General features: G+C 54.0%; 1 protein-coding gene, 1 long non-coding RNA gene and 1 pseudogene across 4 annotated transcripts in view; 2 read left to right on the forward strand and 1 right to left on the reverse strand.

Moving 5' to 3' along the window:
* The first annotated feature begins 2,241 nt into the window (after nt 1–2,241).
* Nucleotides 2,242–6,941, forward strand: LOC311604517. 2 transcript variants are annotated; one of them, XR_014781532.1, is made up of 5 exons: nt 2,269–2,331; nt 3,278–3,342; nt 3,552–3,628; nt 5,910–6,010; nt 6,283–6,941. It is a non-coding gene; the product is annotated as an uncharacterized lncRNA (long non-coding RNA). The 2 variants fall into 2 exon arrangements; XR_014781531.1 differs by lacking the exon at nt 3,278–3,342 and having other exon boundaries at nt 2,242–2,331; nt 3,555–3,628.
* On the reverse strand, nt 5,133–5,710 carry LOC311604516 (ubiquitin-conjugating enzyme E2 C-like; annotated as a pseudogene). Its single transcript has one exon. The product of its transcript is annotated as a ubiquitin-conjugating enzyme E2 C-like (transcript).
* Nucleotides 6,942–8,225: 1,284 nt separating the features above from the next.
* Nucleotides 8,226–17,960, forward strand: part of PRKCD (protein kinase C delta) — a 32,470-nt gene continuing 22,735 nt past the window's right edge. The window contains exon 1 of the mRNA XM_084797109.1: nt 8,226–8,348. The gene's annotated coding sequence lies outside the window, so the exon portion shown is untranslated. The remainder of the gene's footprint in view (nt 8,349–17,960) is intronic.

A 17,960-nucleotide genomic window follows, 5' to 3' on the forward strand; every position in this document is an offset into this window, starting at 1 on the left:
GGTGTTGTGGGGTCTGTGTGTCCTGTCCCTGGAGTTTGGAGGCTGACCGGAGAGGAAGGAAAGATTAGGTTACATGGGCTAGTGGCAGGTCAGAACTTTGGACCTCTTTATTAGAGCTCCAGGACCAGCCTCAGGACCAAAGAGTGAGTCCTGAATGCTTTATAAGATGACCACATAGCTGCCATGAAGAGAAAAGATTGTCAGGCCTGAGGGAGGAAGTCTTTTGAGTAGATGGGGCTGCGAAGTGGCCAGACACGAGATGAAGGGCACTGTGGTGAAAGTGAGGACAAAGGAATGAACAGAGATACTGAGCAAGAGAGTGATGGAGATTCATACAAGCTCCCACAGTGAATGGGGGTTGACTCAGGTGGAGTCCATTGTGGGGGGTAAGGTTGAGAATAAGGGCTGGGGCAGAAGACTGACCAGTGTGGGCCTATTGCTGTCTGGCCAGGGCCTGGGAACCCTGGCCACGGATGCCCTCTGAATTGTCCAAGGCTTTAGCCTGAGGGAAGAAAGCCCATCCTGCATTGCTCAAGGTTATAGCTCTACCACGCATCCACGTGTGGCAACCTACAGGGGCTGTGATGACACTGAACCTTCTTGAACGTCTGAGGGAGGGAGAAACATTCTTGGGGCTTCAGTGTCTGATATGGATGGTATGGAAGGGGAACTTTTGAGACCCAAGGGGGAAGGTGGGGTGCTCCCACAATCTCTCTTCCTGCTAACTCTGCCACACACAGACACCTGCGGGCACCTCAGTACACATGCATGACCTCACTTTTGCTGCAGCCCCTGGAGGCCAGCCCTGGGACCCACTGGTCCTCTTCTGTGGTCCCTCCTCAACTTTCTATCCTCCAAATAATACCTCAATCCCCACCACGGCCAGAAGTAGTCCACACCCAGGGACCCATCCTCACCCTCTGCCAAGCCAGCGGGGTTGTTCTGGGAACATGAAGGAGCTAGGACAAACCTCAGCATGAACTTCCCAAGCATCTAGGTTATAAAACCAGAGAACAAATCAAAAGTTTAATTCATCCCCCCCCCCCACTCCCGCCCAGAGCTTTCAACTGGGTCCTAGATCTCTTCTTCATCTAGAAACTTCCATGATCCTGGGTCTGGTACCCGTGGCTGAGGTCTCATTTCCAAAGCTCACCTTGAGGAAGCCTGGTATGGCTCGATGTCAGAAACCAGCTGAGTCTGTATCCTCCATGTGGCCTACTTGAAGGCTTTAAAGTCTGTACTCCAGCCCTTGACCCAAATTCTACCCTGTACCCAGAAATGATAGCTTTCTCACCATTTGCCCTGTTGTCATAGGTCCTGAGATGCTGGCCTGGATATTGACTGTGTGTGTGTGTGTGTGTGTGTGTGTGTGTGTGTGTGTTTGTGTGTTTGTTTGTTTTTGTGAGTGTGTTTTGTTTTTGTTTGTTTTTTTGTGTGTGTTATGTGTGTTTTGTTTTGTTTTGTTTTTTTACCTCAAGGGCTTACAATTCCTCCTGTCCAAGCCTGTTCAGCAGGCTGGCTGGCTGCCTGGCCTCTGTGGCCAAGATGGTCACAGCCTGTGCCCACAAAAGGCTGTGGGCAGAGGCTTGGCCCAGACCTGTGAAGGTGATGGGTTGGGGCTGGGTGGGCAGCAGCTGGCGAGTGGAACACATTCTACACTGTGTGGGCTCCCCCTTGCCTACCATAAGCTGCTGGGATTGGCAGATGGGGCAGTGTGGGGCACAGGGACGGACAAGCCTAGCTGCCTGTTTCTAGTGCTGGACACAGGGCTGAGCTCTCTGTGGCTAATGTTAAGTTAGTCTCGGGGCAGTCTTGGGGAGTGAAGATCTTACAGCTGAAGAAAAGGAGCCTGAGGGGGGCTGGCACTTGCTTCAGGTCACACAGCCAGCCAACCTGGTGACTGTGTACTGGTTCTTCCCTGCCTGGGACCTCTGCCTGAGGCGGGGCAGGGGCAGGGTATGCTTCAGAAGAATCTGGGAAGGCTGGACTTGGGGTGAGCTTATGAGAAGCAAAGGCTTTCTGCAAAAGGCCTGCTTGTGTGGGGTCTTGTTAGATACTAAGAGCTGAATAGAAAAATATTCTAAGGGCAAAATACAAAGCAAGCAGAGACTGGGATGTGGAGAGAGGGCAGGGGCACGGCAGAAGTGCCCCAGGGCCTCTCATACCACTGGAGGCCTTGACTGTAGGCTGCTGGGTCGAGCTCTGCTGGTCCAACTGGCCCAACCACTTCTCTTGGGCACTACCCACTGCCACTGCACAGAGCCCTGCCAGGAGATGCCAGTTGAAGTCTGTCAGGGGGGCTCAGCGCCACTTGCCAGTCTCAAGACAAAGGTAAAGAGGTCCTGATCTCTAGGCTGCTCTGTTCAGTCTGCAGGGGTAGGAGGCAGCCATTTCCTTCTGAGGAGAGGTGTGGGCAGATCCGTCTGTGGAGATCTGTGCAGTTACAAAACACTTGTACTTTCTTCTGCAAATGGGACTGTTCCATTCGCTTTAAAGGACACATCCCTTTTTTCCATCAAAGCAGCCAATGGGTCTTTATATTTTTAGGTTTCAGTGGCTCTCCTTGCCTGTCTGCCATCTCCAGCTCTGGGTCCTTACCAGGCTCTGTCCTCATGATCATGAGCAAGGCAATGCCAGGGCAGGTGTCAGTGTCTTGGCAGCCTCCAGGTGGCTATAGGACCCAGGAATAGAGCCAAGTCTCTTATAGTCAAGCCAGAATCACGTGGAAGTTCTGGCACCTCCCCATCCCTGCTGTGAAATACTTCCCTAGGGCAGGGCGGGGCAAGGCTGCAAGCCTGTTCTTACCAGTGCGCAATGCCAGTGAGGCTAGGGGAGGGTGTCTGCCAAGGTGGTGGTGGTGGTACAGCAGAAGGGTGCAGGGGAGGGAGGGGGGTTGCTGTTGTCAGTGAGGGCTTCTGTGGCTTGGGTCCCCTGGAGCGTATGTCTATAGCCCTTGGCATCTCCAAGGACCTTCTTTTATCTCAGGGCTACCTCATCCCCTGTCCTCAGTTTCCAGTAGGCCACAGAAAGTTCAATGAGCCATCCTCTGAGGGGGACTGAGGCACCCACGCAACAGCAAGTGAGGGGTTGGTGAGGCCATTCCTGCCTCACTCTCTTGGCCTTCACCCTCTGTGGTAGGACACTAGTGTAAACCCCAGCAGAGGCAAATCAATTTGCTTCTGGGGAGATCAGCACAGGAGACCTGGTTTTTCCTTCGTGTCTCTAGCTGTCACTGGTGACCAGCCCTAGCAATTCTGCCCCTCCTTGCCACTCCCAGGTCCCTGTGAGGAACTGGGACAGAGGAGCCTGCTCAGAAGACAGCCCGGCCATAACTGTGCTAAGGTCAGTGCTGAGCCGGGACAGCCTAGGGCTGTACTCATGAGAGCCACAGGAAAGCCCTGTACCCTGCTGTCCCCAAGCGCTTTGCCCATTTCTCTCCAGGAATTCCTCAAGTTTCACTAAACAAACTTAGGGAAGAGGGTTCCCAGCCTTGCTGACTTTGTGCTGACAGTTGGAACCCACCCAGACTGAGCTTGCTTCTCTGGTCTCAGCAGCTCCATCTCAGCCACAAGATGTCGTCATTAGCATCTCCACTCCACAGAGGAGGAAGCCTGTGCAGAGGAAAATCGTGAGTCCAGAGCAGAGTGGAGCAATAACCTGGCCCTTTCCACACTTCCATGCCATGTGGCACTACCCATGAGACCTTCTGAGCCTGACTTTACTTGCCCTTCACCTAGTGCCAGAGGCTGAAAATTTGGTGGCAGCCTTTGTGGCCTGAGGCAGAGGCATGCCCCTAGTACCCTTCTCACCTCACTGCCCCCCAAAAAACACTGCCAGGCTCCCCTGCCCCCCGGCAGTTGTCCAAATATATCATTCTTGCTGCCTGTGTTTCCTGTTCCAGAAACTTGAGTCCATCTTCTCTTGACCAGGCCAATGCTCTGGGTGTGGTAGAGATGGCTGCCCTGGGCCAGAATGGTGACACAGGCAGAGACAGAGCGAACCGCACTGAGTCTAGGACAAGAACTAGCCGCAGGCAGAGATCACATGGGAGATCCTGTCCTGTCTTCAGCTGGTGGGCCTCAGGGAAAATGGGGGTTGGAGGGGGGTGTCTTTTCAGGTTGCTTGCTTAGATCCCAGACCTCTTCTTCAGAGGTTTTAGGACTCTATTTTGCTCATGGTTTTGGACAGTGCCAGGGTGGCAGGAGTCTTCTCCTCTGGACAAGCCCTCTAGAGAACCACAGAGGACCAGCCCTGAGCGGTTGCTGTTCGGTTCCACCCACACCTCATCCCTGGGCTTTTTGTTAACCAGGATGAGGAGAGGAAAGAGAGGAAGGGGAGGGGGAAGAAAGAAAGAGTCACTTCTGGTGGCTGCTTTGAGTCCAGCCTTGCTCGAGGATTTAAACTCCGTGTCACGAGAGACAGTCCAGGACCCTTTCGATGCTGAGAGCCTGTGGCTTAGCACAATGGTCATGCCTGTAACCCTGAACATACAAACATACAGACCAAATCTTTAGAGACATCCACTCTGGTTGGGACTCTGCTATATTCTTTCTCTGTGTCTCTGTGTCTCTGTGTCTGTGTCTGTCTCTCTCTCTCTCTCTCTCTCTCTCTCTCTCTCTCTCTCTGTGTGTGTGTGTGTGTGTGTGTGTGTGTCTGTCTGTCTGTCTGTCTGTTTGTGTCTATGCAGCCTTTTTCATAGGTGAGAACTTAGGCTGGGAGGGATGTGGTCATGATACAGTCAGTGCCATAGAGTCAGCATGTGGTACAGCCAACGTTTCCTTCGAGGCCTCAGTAGGCCCTTATTAAGTTGGTTAGAGGCAGTTCGTCCGGACCCTGCCCAGGCCTACCCAGTGTTGTACCCAGTTCCACCCAGTTCCACAATGAGTGGCCCTAGACAACCTGGACCTGAAGTCTCTGACCCCCACACAAGCCTGTCTTCTCTGAGGCACTTGGGCCAGTCACTAGATAGAAGCATCTCTCTTCTTCTTCTTCTTCTTCTTCTTCTTCTTCTTCTTCTTCTTCTTCTTCTTCTTCTTCTTCTTCTTCTTCTTCTTCTATACAAAAACAACCAACATGTTTTTATTTAATATACATTGTTAAGGGTTCAAGCAGACTTAACTTTAAAAAAAAAACAAATAAAACAAAAATATCACCACAGTTTAGCAATAAGGAAAGGACAGACCATCTAAGAACAAAGACGACCACACAAAGAAGAACAGCATAGCCTGCATCAGGGCTCCTGACTGGAGATCTGCTTTGAATAGGTTTCTGGCAGGTACTACTTAAATACTGTGGGGTTTTCCCAGAGTTCAGCAGCATATGTGTTCAAAGGGCAATCGATGCTGGGTTCTCCCAGCAGGCTCTGGATAGAGAGCAAAATGGTCCTGACATCATATAGCGCGGACCACTTATCCTTGAGAATGTCCAGGCAGATGTTGCCCTGGGTGTCCACACTAGGGTGGTAGCAGGTGAGGAACGTCACTGTGGGTGCATTGTAAGGATAGCCGCTGAGGAACTCTAGGGAGAGTTTATACCTCAGGTCTTCATATACGGTGCCAGCTGCTCCGGGAATGGTTCCTACCCATTTGAACAGTTTGTCTCATTCAGGGAAGGCGGAAATTCCTTTGTCACCGGACATCATGAGGGTCATCAACTCGTGCTGTAGCCTCTTGCCCACAGGGCCCCGGGCGACGGCTCCACTGGGCTCCGCTCCCTTGTCAACCAACGGGAATGGGCGAATGGCGATGCTGGCAGCAGCTGGGTCGCAGTTTTAAGAGGTTATCCCGGGAGCGCTGGCACCAAGACAGAAGTGCAGAGACTAAAGGGCAACTGCGGGGCTGGGGGCCGCAGCCCACATTTGAGTTCCTTCTTCTTAATATTTATTTATTTATTTATCATTATGCATACAGTGCTCTGCCTGCATGTACACCCGCAGACCAGAAGAGGGCGTCAGATCACACTATAGATGGTTGTGAGCGTCTCTCTTCTATGTTTGCCAGAGCATGGCCAGGTCAGTCTTAGCCGCTCTCCATCTTACGACATCACAGTTCCACTTGCTAGTCACCAAAGTTGGTACTCATGGTGGTCCTCACTCCTTGGGTGCTTGAAGACCAAATGCAGGATACATACATCTGGCACCTAGGACCGACCCCAACACACAATGGAGCCCAGGAGTCACCTTTCTCCAACTACTTGCGCCCACGCCCAGGACCGTAGACCCCCCCCCACCCCCCCCACCCGTCACCAATCACCCCCATTCTTCATCTCCTTTTTCCATGGCAGGAAGCAGCATGTGGGAAGACGAGTTTCTGGCTGGACCTCGAGCTCCCCCGATGCTGCTGGCTCTCCCGCTGTGGTCCCTGGCACAGGGTAGGTCCATTGTTGATGTTGAGGGAGAGGCTGGGTTGGCTGCTGTGATTCTAGAATAAGAGTCAGATAGGGTGAAACCCGACTCCAGGTGGGCAAAGGTCACCTGAAGCTCACCTTGCACGCCTTTTCCTTCTGCTCAAGCAATTACCTTTCCCAGATGAACTAAAGACTAGGATCCTTTAGCTGAAGGAGAGGCCATGGATTACACCTGGGGCATCAAGGAGGAGAGGCCTGGGAGGGGGCAAGTAGAGAAATGTTGGTGCGCAATGACTCAGGAAACGGCATGCTGGGAAGCCTGAGGTGAGGAGAAAAGGGGGCTGACTTTCCAAAAGGAACCAGTTGGGTCAGAGTCAGCTTTGTGGGAAGAATCCACTGTTGTAGGCTGGGGACAGTTATCAGGACTAGGGACCTACATGCTAATTTTCAAACTGGTCCCTTCTTCCAGGGTAGGGGGAACCAGGAGTCTTCCTCTTTCTATAGAAGAGCGAGTCACTGTGGTTTTCGATCCCTAGCTCAATCCCCAATGTACGGTTAAAGTGAGGTTTGGGGTTATACATTTTCGTCAGGGTCCCCCATTCCTGGAAATCTCAAACCTCCATGGTGGGAGGGGGAGCACTTCTCTTGAGCCTCAGATGGCAAAGAGCTGTCTAGACTTTTATTCCTTCTAGGTGGGTCCCCCAGAAATACCTCAGGGACCTCAGGATTCTAGAACCTTCTTTTAGCCTCCTGGGAAGGGTCATCTTTTGTTTTGTTTTGTTTTGCTTTGTTTTGCTTTTTGAGACAGGGTCTCAAAGGCCCAGGCTGGCTTCCACTTGCTAAGGCTGAACTTGAACTCACGATTCTCCTACCTTCTTTGCCTGGGTACTGGAGTTTCGTTCAGAGTCTCCGTCTGTGCTTTACTCTGTGGTGGGGATCAAACACAGCCTTCTGGATGCCAGACAAACTATCATCTGCTCAGTCCAGGAAGTGATTCTTTGGCTAAGTACAACGTAATAGCCTAGTGTTCTGGGCTTTGGGGACAAACGAATGGGCTCCTTGGCTCCCATTTGGTGCTCAGACTTTGGGCCCAGGGACCCTTAATGAACGGATGAATGAATGAGTTACAGCTGACAATCAAGTTCCTTTTATGTTCCTGACTGAGGCAAGTGGAGCTCTGGACCGTGGGGCACAGGAGAGAGACTGGGAAGACTGGGGTAGCGGTAATTCCCATAACTCTCTGAGAAGCAGTGCCTAGACAGACTGGCTAGAGCCTTTTGCCCTGGAGACCTCCCAGCTCCTTCTCTCCGCCAGGGTTGGAATGGGCAGGCCTGGCGGTGGGCACTGAGCCTGTCCGTGGCCCCGCTCAAGCCAGCAGGAAGAGGAATGAGGCCAGGCGAGGCGGGCCAGCTGGCCAGTGGGGAGTCCTGGGCGTGGGCGCAAGTAGTTGGGGAAGCCCCGCCGGTGCCTCCTGGGCTCCATTGTGTGTGCTGTGCCCCCCCAACTTGGCCTCGGAGTCCTCCTTTATAAAATAGTCCCCTGAGATGGGATGGCTAGCGTGCTACTGGCAGGAGGGCCGCGACGGGAGCCAGGAGACAGCTAAGAGATCTGGGGACAGAGAGACCAGCACCGAAAGAGGCGGAGTCGAACTGGACCCCTAGCTCTCGTGGGCGGAGCTTCTAAGGGGGCGGGCGCCCGTGGGGCGGGTCCTGAGTGGGGGCGGGACCGGGGCCGGCACCTGGGTGAGGTCGCGCGGGCCCGCCCCCTTGCACTTCCGTGTGCCGCGGCGCCAGAGCAGGAGGCTGCGGCTGCGGGATCCCCCGAGCGGCCCCTGGACATCTACCCTCCGTGCCGGGACCCAGGCGGTCCTCACTGGCCGCCGGTTCGGTCCTGATCAGACCCGTGCCGACCTCCCCGTCCACGCGCATCCGGGAGAGCCGCGCCACTAGACAGACCCCGGCCCGGCCCGCCGGGACCCCTGGCGCCTGGCCCTGTGTCGAGAGGTGAGTGCGAGCTGGGCCCGGGCGCAGGGTCTCAGCTAACTCGAAGGCGCAGCGGCCTTTCCTCTCGCCCCGTCTCCCGCCCGGTAGCCTCCTTCCCCCTCCTTGCTTCCTCGGTTCTCGGTTCTGAAACTGAGAAACTGAGCCTTGAGCAGCCAAAGTCCTGCGGAGCACGGAGACCCGCCGGTGCCTCGGTCCCCTGATTGGTCTGATCCTCTCTTCGACGGCAAGAGCCCACGCCCGGACTACTCCCGGCATCTTTACCCCCCTGTGTGTCTTCAGCCCCTCCGAGGGTCCGTCCGATCTTCTTGAATCTCCCTGGGGCCTCTGCACTTTCGTCGGTCCCCACCCCCTCTTGTCTGACCCTCCGCTCCCAGGCCAGGTCTGTCTGCCCCTTTCTGTCCGAGAACTCCGTCTCCCCACCCCCACCAGGCCCTCCACCTCCTCGACCCAGTCCTCCGAGGGCCGCGCCCCCGGCCCACGCTCGCTAACCCCTGCCTGTCCAGCCTCCTCTGGTCCTTTTCACCACCGACGGAGGCTGGGGCGGGCCGCCGGTAGCCCTAGCCTCCTGTGCTTGAGTCCCCGCACGCGGCGCCGCCTCCTCCTCGCCCTATCTCTTCTTTCAGTCTCGGTGTCTTTCTTGGCTCTCCATCTGTCTCTGGGCTGGGCGTGGCTCCAGCCTCCACCATGTTCCTGCCCTCTCCACTCCTCTGAGCCCCCTATCCGGGTAGCCTCTGCCTGGTGCTGTCAGTCTCGGTCCCTCTGGAGAGCCGCCACCCCCTCTGGGGGCCCAGTGTGGTGATGAAGGCAGCAGTGATGGGAGTGCCCTGCTCTACTCTCTCAAGTGGAGAGAGAGGCAGAGAGCACCAGCACAACTGCTCTTACTTCCCCAACTCCCTCGGTGGAGGGGAGGGGAGGGAAGGGAGCCTCATTAAGCACCCTACTCCAACCTGATCAGGAGGATTTAGAGCGAGTGAGGGAGATTTCTTTCACCTCTGGCCCCTACCCTGGCCCCTCAGAGGAGCCTGGTGTCTTGCTGTGGTATCTGCGGCTGGTCCTGTGGGTATGCTATGTCTCCTTGTGTGTTGTTCATCACAGCGGGACTTCCCCTGTGAATGTGTCCTTTTTCACATGTGACTTGTTTGTACGTATTTACGGCTCTCTGAGTGTTCTGAGGCTCTTTGCATGCCCCTTGCAACTTCATACATCATGTCTTGGTGAGTTGTCACCGGTCTCCCCTCTATATTTTGTGTTTTTACTTGCTCATGTATCAGTGACCTTGTGTGCCCCAAAAGTCCTATGTGTGTTGCATCGTGGTGATCAGCGGGCCATGAGTACATTAGACCCTTTAATTGTGGGGGCTCACACTATTGGTGTGCCAACCCATTTAGGTCATGTGTGAGCGTGTCTGGGTAAGTGTGCATGTGATCGTATTTGGCTCTTCTTCCTCTGCTGCTGGTCTTCTGTGACCAAGCTGATCTTGTACAGAGGGGAGGGGACCGGACCTTAGGTTTCCTCATTCCTGCTATGGATTAGGCTGGGGTGTGGCGGACAGGCCAGCAGAGGGCAGCTGTGGTGTGCCCGTGGTGGTGGTGGTGGTGGTGGTGGTGGTGGTGGTGGTGTGTGTGTGTGTGTGTGTGTCTGTGTGTGTTTTCTCGGTGATAGCACTTTTGATGTTGTAAAAGCTCTGGTATCTGACAGGACTGTGGGGAAGGTGACACTGGCAGTATGTAGCTGTGGTGGGAAAGGGTGACTGGTAGGAGACTCACAGTCTGACAGCATGAAACTGCAGGCGTGTGTCTAGGAGCGGCAGTGGCTGAGGGTGGGTGACAGCAACAGGAGGGGCGTGAGAGGGTATGTGGTGGTGGTGGGGGGGGCTGGGAGGGAAGATCAGTGCCTAAGCTGTGTGTGAACTTATGGGAGAACAGGAGGTGCTGGGTGTGTGCTCAGCATGCGCAAGCCTGGCCCCTGGCTCCTGGAGGGATGGAGAAAGCTAGGGGCAAGTCCTGATGTTGTGGTGGGAAGCTTGAGACCTCAGGGTCTGGACCAAAGGAGCATCAGATCTTTACCACGCCTTTTAAGAGCAGGTGTCCTAAACCCGGCTTCTGTGGGGAGTTTGCTTTGTGGTGTGGGCAGTGAGGGCCCAGGGGTCAGTGATTCTTCAGCCGTCTTGGCACACACTGAGAGTGGTGCACAACATGTGAACTGTTATGTGGGGACTGTCCCTGGCTGTGTGTCCCACTCTTCTGGAATCTAGGATGAATGAAAACCCGGAGAGCTCCCGGGCCATATTTCCCACACACAGTGTGTCTGTTGCCTCTCCTGTTGCCCTGACTAGGCTCCCTGCCTAGTTTCTTCACAGAGTGCCAGGCCCCAGTCAACCCCACTCTAGCCTCTGCAGCTGTCATGGGGGACATGGGGGGGGTGACTCAGAACTGTGACTACTGCAGGCATCTGACACCGTTTATCTGGCACAACTAATTGGAATTTAAATTTAAACTAGAAATGATTCAAGAACTGATGGAAAGATAAAGCCCGAGGCTGCTGCCGCCTGCAGGAAGTATCGGTGTGTGGGGGGGGGTCTCTTGGGGAGTGGGACCTTTTAAGGAGACCTAGCTTACAGTGGAAATGCCTAAGCCAGGGCGCTGGGCTGCGGTTGCCATGCCTCCTGTTCAGGATGCCTCTGGGCCGCAGTGTTTCCAGCTGTATAATTGTGCAGCAGTAATGTGAGAGCCACCTGAAATGACAAAACACTAGATGGGTCACTAGGGCCACTATCTCCTCCCCCTTGCATTTTTTGGTAGCACCAATGACTGAACCCAAGGCCTTGCTTGGAAGCGCCGCTGAACTGTATCCTAAACTCTTCATTTATTTATTTGTTTATTTGTTTATTTATTTGATTTTTGAGACAGTGTCTCATTAGGCTGCCCAGGCTGGCCTTGAACTTTCCATGTAGCCCAGGCTAGCCTTAGAACTTTTGCTTTTTATGCCTTAGCCTTACAGATACGTTCCATTGTATCCCGGTCATCCCTTGCTTTCACTGTGAAAGCCTTGGAGCCACCTTGGCAGTGGAGCAGCAACATTTTCCTCCACTTAAAAAAAAAAAACAGGCTTAGAGGCTGGGCATGGTGGCACATGCCTTTAATCCCAGCACCCGGGAAGCAGAAGCAGGCAGATTTCTATAAGTTCGAGGCCAGCCTGGACTACAAAGTGAGTCCAGGACAGCCAAGGCTGCATAGAGAAACCCTGTCTCAAGAAACAAAAACAAAACAAAAAGGCTTAGAGCTGGGCCTAGTGACACATGCCTTTAATCCCAGCACTTAGGAGGCAAAGGCAGGCGGATCACTGTGAGTTCGAGCTCAGCAGCTCAGCCTAGTCTACAAAGCAAGCCCAGGACAGTCAAGGCTACACATAGAAACCCTGTCTCAAAAACCAAAAAACCAAAACAAACAAACAAACAAACAAAAACCCCCAGCACCCAAGAGGCAGAGGTAGGTAGGTACACAGAGACCCAGTCCAAAAAAAAAAAAAAAGGCTCAAAGGAATTGTCTGAGGTTTGTGCTTGATTGATTATACCCTGTAACTCCAAAACCTTTAGGGCCACCTCCTTGACAGAAGGGTCAGAACAGGTATTTCCCCCCACCCCCTGTTCCCTCCACTGTGTTCCATGACCTCCCTGACATGTTAGAAATGTCATTCTAAGGGCAAGGACACAGTGTTCTAGACCCTAACATGGAAGGGACACAAAGCTGGTTCCCAAGAGAATTCACAGAAGAGAAAGTCAAGCCCAGGGAAGCCTGACCGCCTTCACCCAGCAGAGCAGCCTTTTGCAGGCCGAGCTGGCCTGTGCTGGCCATGCGGAGGCTGCTGGTGCTGGAGTGCCTGTGCTTCCCAGCCCAACTGTTTTCTCCTGTTCTACAGGTCTGTGGAAAATTGTCCCAGGCAAGGGCATTGGGCCTGCTTACCTCTGGTGGTTACTGAGTGGCCGCAGCTCAGCAGGAGCCAGGAGCTGGGAGGCCCAGGTAGGATAGGTCATCTCTGGAAAATGGGTATTGTGCCGAGGACCCTTCCTCTTCAAGATCTGTCCTCTTCCGCTGGCACTGGCTGGTTCCCGGGGTTCGTTCAGAAGCTGTATGAAGTCCGGGAGAGGTGCCCTCTGCTTTGTACATAAGGGGTTTGCCACCTGATACCTGGCTGTGCCTTTGGCCTTGGAGCTCAGAGGATGATGACGCTATCTTTGGTCAGTTGGAGGGAACGTAGTGTGTAAGCCAGGGTTAGGGTGGAGGTGTCAGCTTTTCCGTGGTTCCTTAAACTGAACTCATGTCACATGGAATCAGGGCCATCTGTGTCCCGTGCGGGGTTAGATACTGGGCTGGGAATAGTATGGAGACTCCCAGGAGGACTGACGCTCCCCCTCTCACTCCTCAGCCCCCTGACTCAGGGCCGGGCTTGGCTGCGCATTGTTTTTGAGGAATGCCCGAGGAAGGCAGCCAGTCTCTCCCTTGAGCCCCTGTTGCCATAAAGTCCTGTGACCCTGGTATTGTAGCACTGTGTGCTTAGCCTGTGTGAAGCCCCAGAACCCAAAACAAACGAAAAAGAAGGAAGGAAGAGACGCAGAGAAGGAGGGAGGGAGGAAGTAGCTCTGTGTGTGGCTAGAGGTGCTCCGGTGGGCAGAGGTCTGCATGTGTGGCACACACACACACACACACACACACACACACACACACACTCACACGTATGGATATGTGTATAGGGGGTATAAATGTATGTAATGGAATCTGGGGACAGGCTGAGTCAGGCTGGCAAGGATGGTCTCCCTCCAGGAATCGCCCGTGACCAGCCCCCCTTCCTGGGACCAGCCAACCCTTCTGGTTGTTAGCCACAGTTAGTGTGGGGGTGTTAGAAGGTAGGACATGGGCTTTTTTTTCCCCCTTTGGTTTTTCGAGATAGGGTCTCTCTGTGTAGCCTTGACTGTCCTGGACTCACTTCGTAGACCAGGCTGGCCTCGAACTCACAGCGACCCACCTGCCTCTGCCTCCTAAGTGCTGGGATTAAAGGCGTGCGCCACCACGCCTGGCTTGGATCTTCTTTCTATACATCCTACCCCAAACCTGGTGGGGTGTTCTCAGCTGCCTGAAGTAAGGGAAGCCAGCTCTTCCCCATCGCTTAGCCTTGGAGCCCCGCCTACTGCAAACTCTCAAACATCACCTGTCCTCTGGGCAGAGACAGGCACACACGTGCTCACACAGGCAGACAAAGCCAGGCTGCACTAGGCATACTCGCCCCAGGCACACACAGCCTACACATAAGCACACCGTGTTCACATGCATCTCCTCAAGGGACACACTCAGACACTCATACAGAGGTTTACTTCCTTCTATGAATGCTCACACGCCATCACATCGTGCCCATGCCCGGTGAGGATCATTATCCACTCTGGCAGCCAGAGTCTGTCACCTGACAATGAGGCTCCAAATGTAGCTAAGCTTACCAGGGCTAGGTGGGTGGTAATGTCACTTTAATCCCCAGCACTCAAAAGGAAGAAGCCGGTAGAGCTCCATGAATTTGAGGCCAGCCTGGTCTAAAGAGTGAATTCTAGGACACAGAGAAACGCTGTCTCGAAAGCAACAACAACAAAAAAACAACATCAACAAAAACAAAACAGAAGGGGAAAAAAAAAAGATTACCAGGGTTGGAGGAAGTTAGGCCACACTGATCCACATGACCTGGGCCCCCAGGCTGACAAGGGTTTGATGTTGGAGATAGGGGTACAAGTGTGGAGGAGGGGTCCTGTCAGCTGCTGCAAGCTGTGGCTAACTGCCACAGAAGAGGAAGTGAGTGGGCTGTTTGATCCTGGGGACAAGATGATCATAGGCCAAGGTGGACCTACAGCTGCGCTGTCCACTCACTATGCCTGAAGAGAGTGGAGTTGCCTAGCCCTGGAGCCTGTGTGGTGGGGCATTTTTCTCCTGGGGTCCACTCTTCATGTCTTGAGCCCAGGGGAGAGACCCAGCTGGTCTAAGATGTTTCCAGAGACTGACTTCCTCTAGGCTGCCCAGGAAGTGGTTTCAGAGTAGGACTGACCAGCTCCGCCTGTGGCTTGCCTCACCCCTCTCTGCCTGTGAGGGAAGCAACGGCTGGCCTGTGGGCTGGTCAATTGACCAGGCTTTCCATACCAAGACTGTCCAGGCTCCTCTGGAACTCTAGTGGGAGACAGGGGCCTGAGGCCAATAAGTCTCCTGCAACCCCACTACCCCAGCTTCTCCCTTGTTCCAAGCCCGTAAGCTAAAGCACAGGAGCGTTAGCACCACTAGGCACAACCCCCTCAGGGGTGGCAGCGACTCTTCTGCGGTCCAAAAGCACGGAGCAGCTGGATGGATAAATCTGTGTAAGTGTTTTTCACACTCAGTTCCTTGGTTTCCCTACCTGACAAAATCAAGTTTATATCCACATTTATGAGTCATTTGGGAAACAGAAGATAATATATGCAAAATAGCAGTAACATGCCTTTAATCCCAGCACTTGGGAGGCAGAAGCAGGTAGATCTCTGTGAGTTTGAGGCCAGCCTGGTCTACAGAGTGAGTTCCAGGACAGCCAGGGCTACACAGAGAAACCCTGTCTTGAGAAAAACAAAAACAAAATATCAGGAACTGAGAGCATTTAAAACACATAGTGCCTGCAAGTGACGCTGGTAATGTGTCATTATTGATGAGCTCAGACTGGCCTGGTGTCACGTGGCTGTGGAACCCAGCTGAGAAGTCGGGCCCCCCCCCCCCCACTCCCTCCATTCTGTCTGCTCTGCTTCTGCCCATAACACTAGGCACTGGGGAGGGCTCTGCTGATTCAGTGAGTCCCGTGTCCTGGTCCGGAGCTCAGGGTAGAGTAGCTGTGCGCAGTCAGCAGCTCAGCCCGCTCCTACTTGTGTCCCCTTCGCTCTCTTTCACCATGAGGAAAATAGATCTCAGAACAGTGGGTGAAGAGAGGGGAAAGGCAGCACCCTCCCATAGTTGCTTAGGGCTCCCTCCAGCTCCTCTCTGCTTGCCGCCCCCCCACCCCCATAGGACTTTGGGTTTAGCTTAGGGAGGTGGGTGGCAAGCCCTCCTGCCAGGCTGCCCATCCTTGGGACCCCTGGAGTCAGGGAAGTGTTGGGTATCTGGGACTCATTCGGTTGCAAAGTGGGACAAATCTGTCTATCCATGTTGCATCACTGGCATGTGGCAGCTGGTGGGAGGGGCCTTCGTGTCCCAGGAATACAGAGAAGGTCAGCTCATCTGTGCCCACTGCTGTTTGGGACCAAGAGGCTGGGAGTGTCTGGTGACGAAGAATGGTGCTGTAGCATCCAGGCTCAGGAGGTTGGAGGGCTGGAGATCAGGGGAAACCTATATAGAGTGTGAGGGAGGACATCCAGAAGGTTCGGGGGCAAGACCTCTGCAACACCAGGCATTGTCTGAGGTAGTTATTCATGGCTATATACCCAAGCCAGAAACTAGACAGCTCTCAGCCTCTGCTGCCTCATCTGTGAAATGGGCAGAGCAGGGGTGTCCATGTGAGACTTGAATGACGGGAAGGTGTTGGTTAGTGTGTAGGAAGACAGAACACTGGCCACAGAGGCTCCTTGTAGAAGGAACTTGGCTGTCAGGGACGTGAAAGGGGTCCCTGTAGCCAGGGCACAGGAGTGAGGAGAAGGCAGCTGCCGAGGTCAGGGAGGCCAAAGCTTTAGGTTGATGGACCTGCTGCGAAACGCTAAGAGCCGAGTCAGAGGTGACAGAGTTTGCTTTACTCTCTTAAAAGTCTTCAAAGAAAGCCCTGTTTGGAGCTGAGGCAAAGTAGGAGAGGGTGAGCAGTAGGCAGGCAGCTGTTTAGTCTGGGCGCAGCAGTAGGAACCATTTTTGGGTAGGAGGCAGAGGCAGGAGAGGCCTTGAGGTTCGCTACAAAGGCGGCGGACTTGGGAGTGGCTGCGTGGGGCCAAGGCAGGCAAGCAGAAAGCAGGCCCCAGGTTCCTGGCCTGATGACTGAGCGTGGGCGCTGCTGGCAGATGCGAACACGTGGAAGCAGGACATCAGTAGGTTGTTGTGGGCTGATCTGAGTATTTTTTTGACTCACTCATGTGGTGAGGTTGGACAGCCAGGTGGGCACATAAGCCTACAGTACAGGGTTCTAGGTCCAAAGTGAGACCTGATGATCCAAAGCCAGCTTGGGGGAGGAGAGGACCCCCCCTTGGTGGGGAAGCTTGAAAGACCTCCGATACAAGCTAGAAGAGCTGTCCCTCAAAGGTCCCTGCCTAGGGGCCAGAAGGGAAGGCCTGTGGTCACTAAGCTGCTTGTTTTCACAACAGCCACGGAAGCTTTGGATCATATCTATAGCCATGTTGCGTAAACAGGCGAGTCATTAGGCCAAGGTCGGATCAGATGTCTATGTAGTGTAGACTGGGTACATGGTAGAGGCTCTCTGGAGTCCATCGGTGGCAGAGCCAGAGAAAGCTTAGGGGTCTAGATTATCAGGAGACTGTTAGGCCATGACCTGGTGCTGACCTGGTGCTGACCTGGGCTTTTTTGCCCGTCAACTCATCTATACTGGCCTCCATGGGATCCTAGAGTAACAGCAGCCTGGGGCATCCCATAGCTGGATTAACCCCAAGAGGACCAAGGATGGTGGAGATGGGTAGTGGGCAGGTAGGAGAGGGCCAGGCTTGCGGATAGCAGGGTTGACAGCTTCTGAGTATATCACTGCCTCATCCCAGGCCCTGTGCTCAGCACGGTCTATGGGTAAGGTCATTCCCATTACAGATGGGAACACTAGAGAGGCTTGGCCACATTCTGAACTGCATTCACCCAGCCCGTTTAAGCCAGAGCCCCCCAGTTTCTCTACTTATTAGTTGAGAGGGGATGGCACACCTTTGAGGGTGTTCCTGATTCTTCCAGCCTTCTCTAGATCCCTGAGGTCCTGGGCGCACTGCCCAACTTGGAGGTTATAGACAGATAGCAAAAGACCAAAGTGGCCATTTTGCCTTCTCCCAGACACAAAACGGTTTATGGTTATAAATCTGAACATTCTGGGGACCCTCACTGAGGACAGGGGAAGGAGAGAAGGTGTAAGACATGGGCTTAGGACCAACAGCTGGGGGCCAGCCGAGCAGTCCCCACCTCCCAACATAGCCCCTCCCTCTTTTAAGTCTGATGGGCAGCTCTAAGACTCTGAGAGACTGTTTCTCCCTCCCCCTCCTGGCCGCGTTGGCTTTGTGGCTTTGGTTTAATTGCTCAACCTCTTGGTCATCTTCTGTGAGCCTGGGGCTCATAGAGGTCATGTGTGGGCTGCCCCCAACACAGCGCTTAGAGCCCTCCCTTCATTTGCCTGGCCTGTGACTGTCACCTGTGAGCTCTATCTTCAGCATTGGCTCACTTCTCCTCAGGGCCCTGCAGGCCAGTGGGCAGGCTAAGGCCTGCCTAGGGATGTGCCTGACCAGCCTGTCCCTTCTCTTCCATATTCTGAACTTCTCTTTGGACCTCCTGAAGAGGCAAGCCTATCCTGGCCTGGTTCCCTGCTATCCTTTCCAGTCTCTCCTTTTCTTCCCAGCCCTTGTGCCCAAGGGTCCTGTGACAGGAAAAACTATATTTG

This window comes from Acomys minous (genome assembly GCF_964271855.1).
Source record: "Acomys minous genome assembly, chromosome: 9".
NCBI classification, from domain to species: Eukaryota; Metazoa; Chordata; class Mammalia; order Rodentia; family Muridae; genus Acomys; species Acomys minous.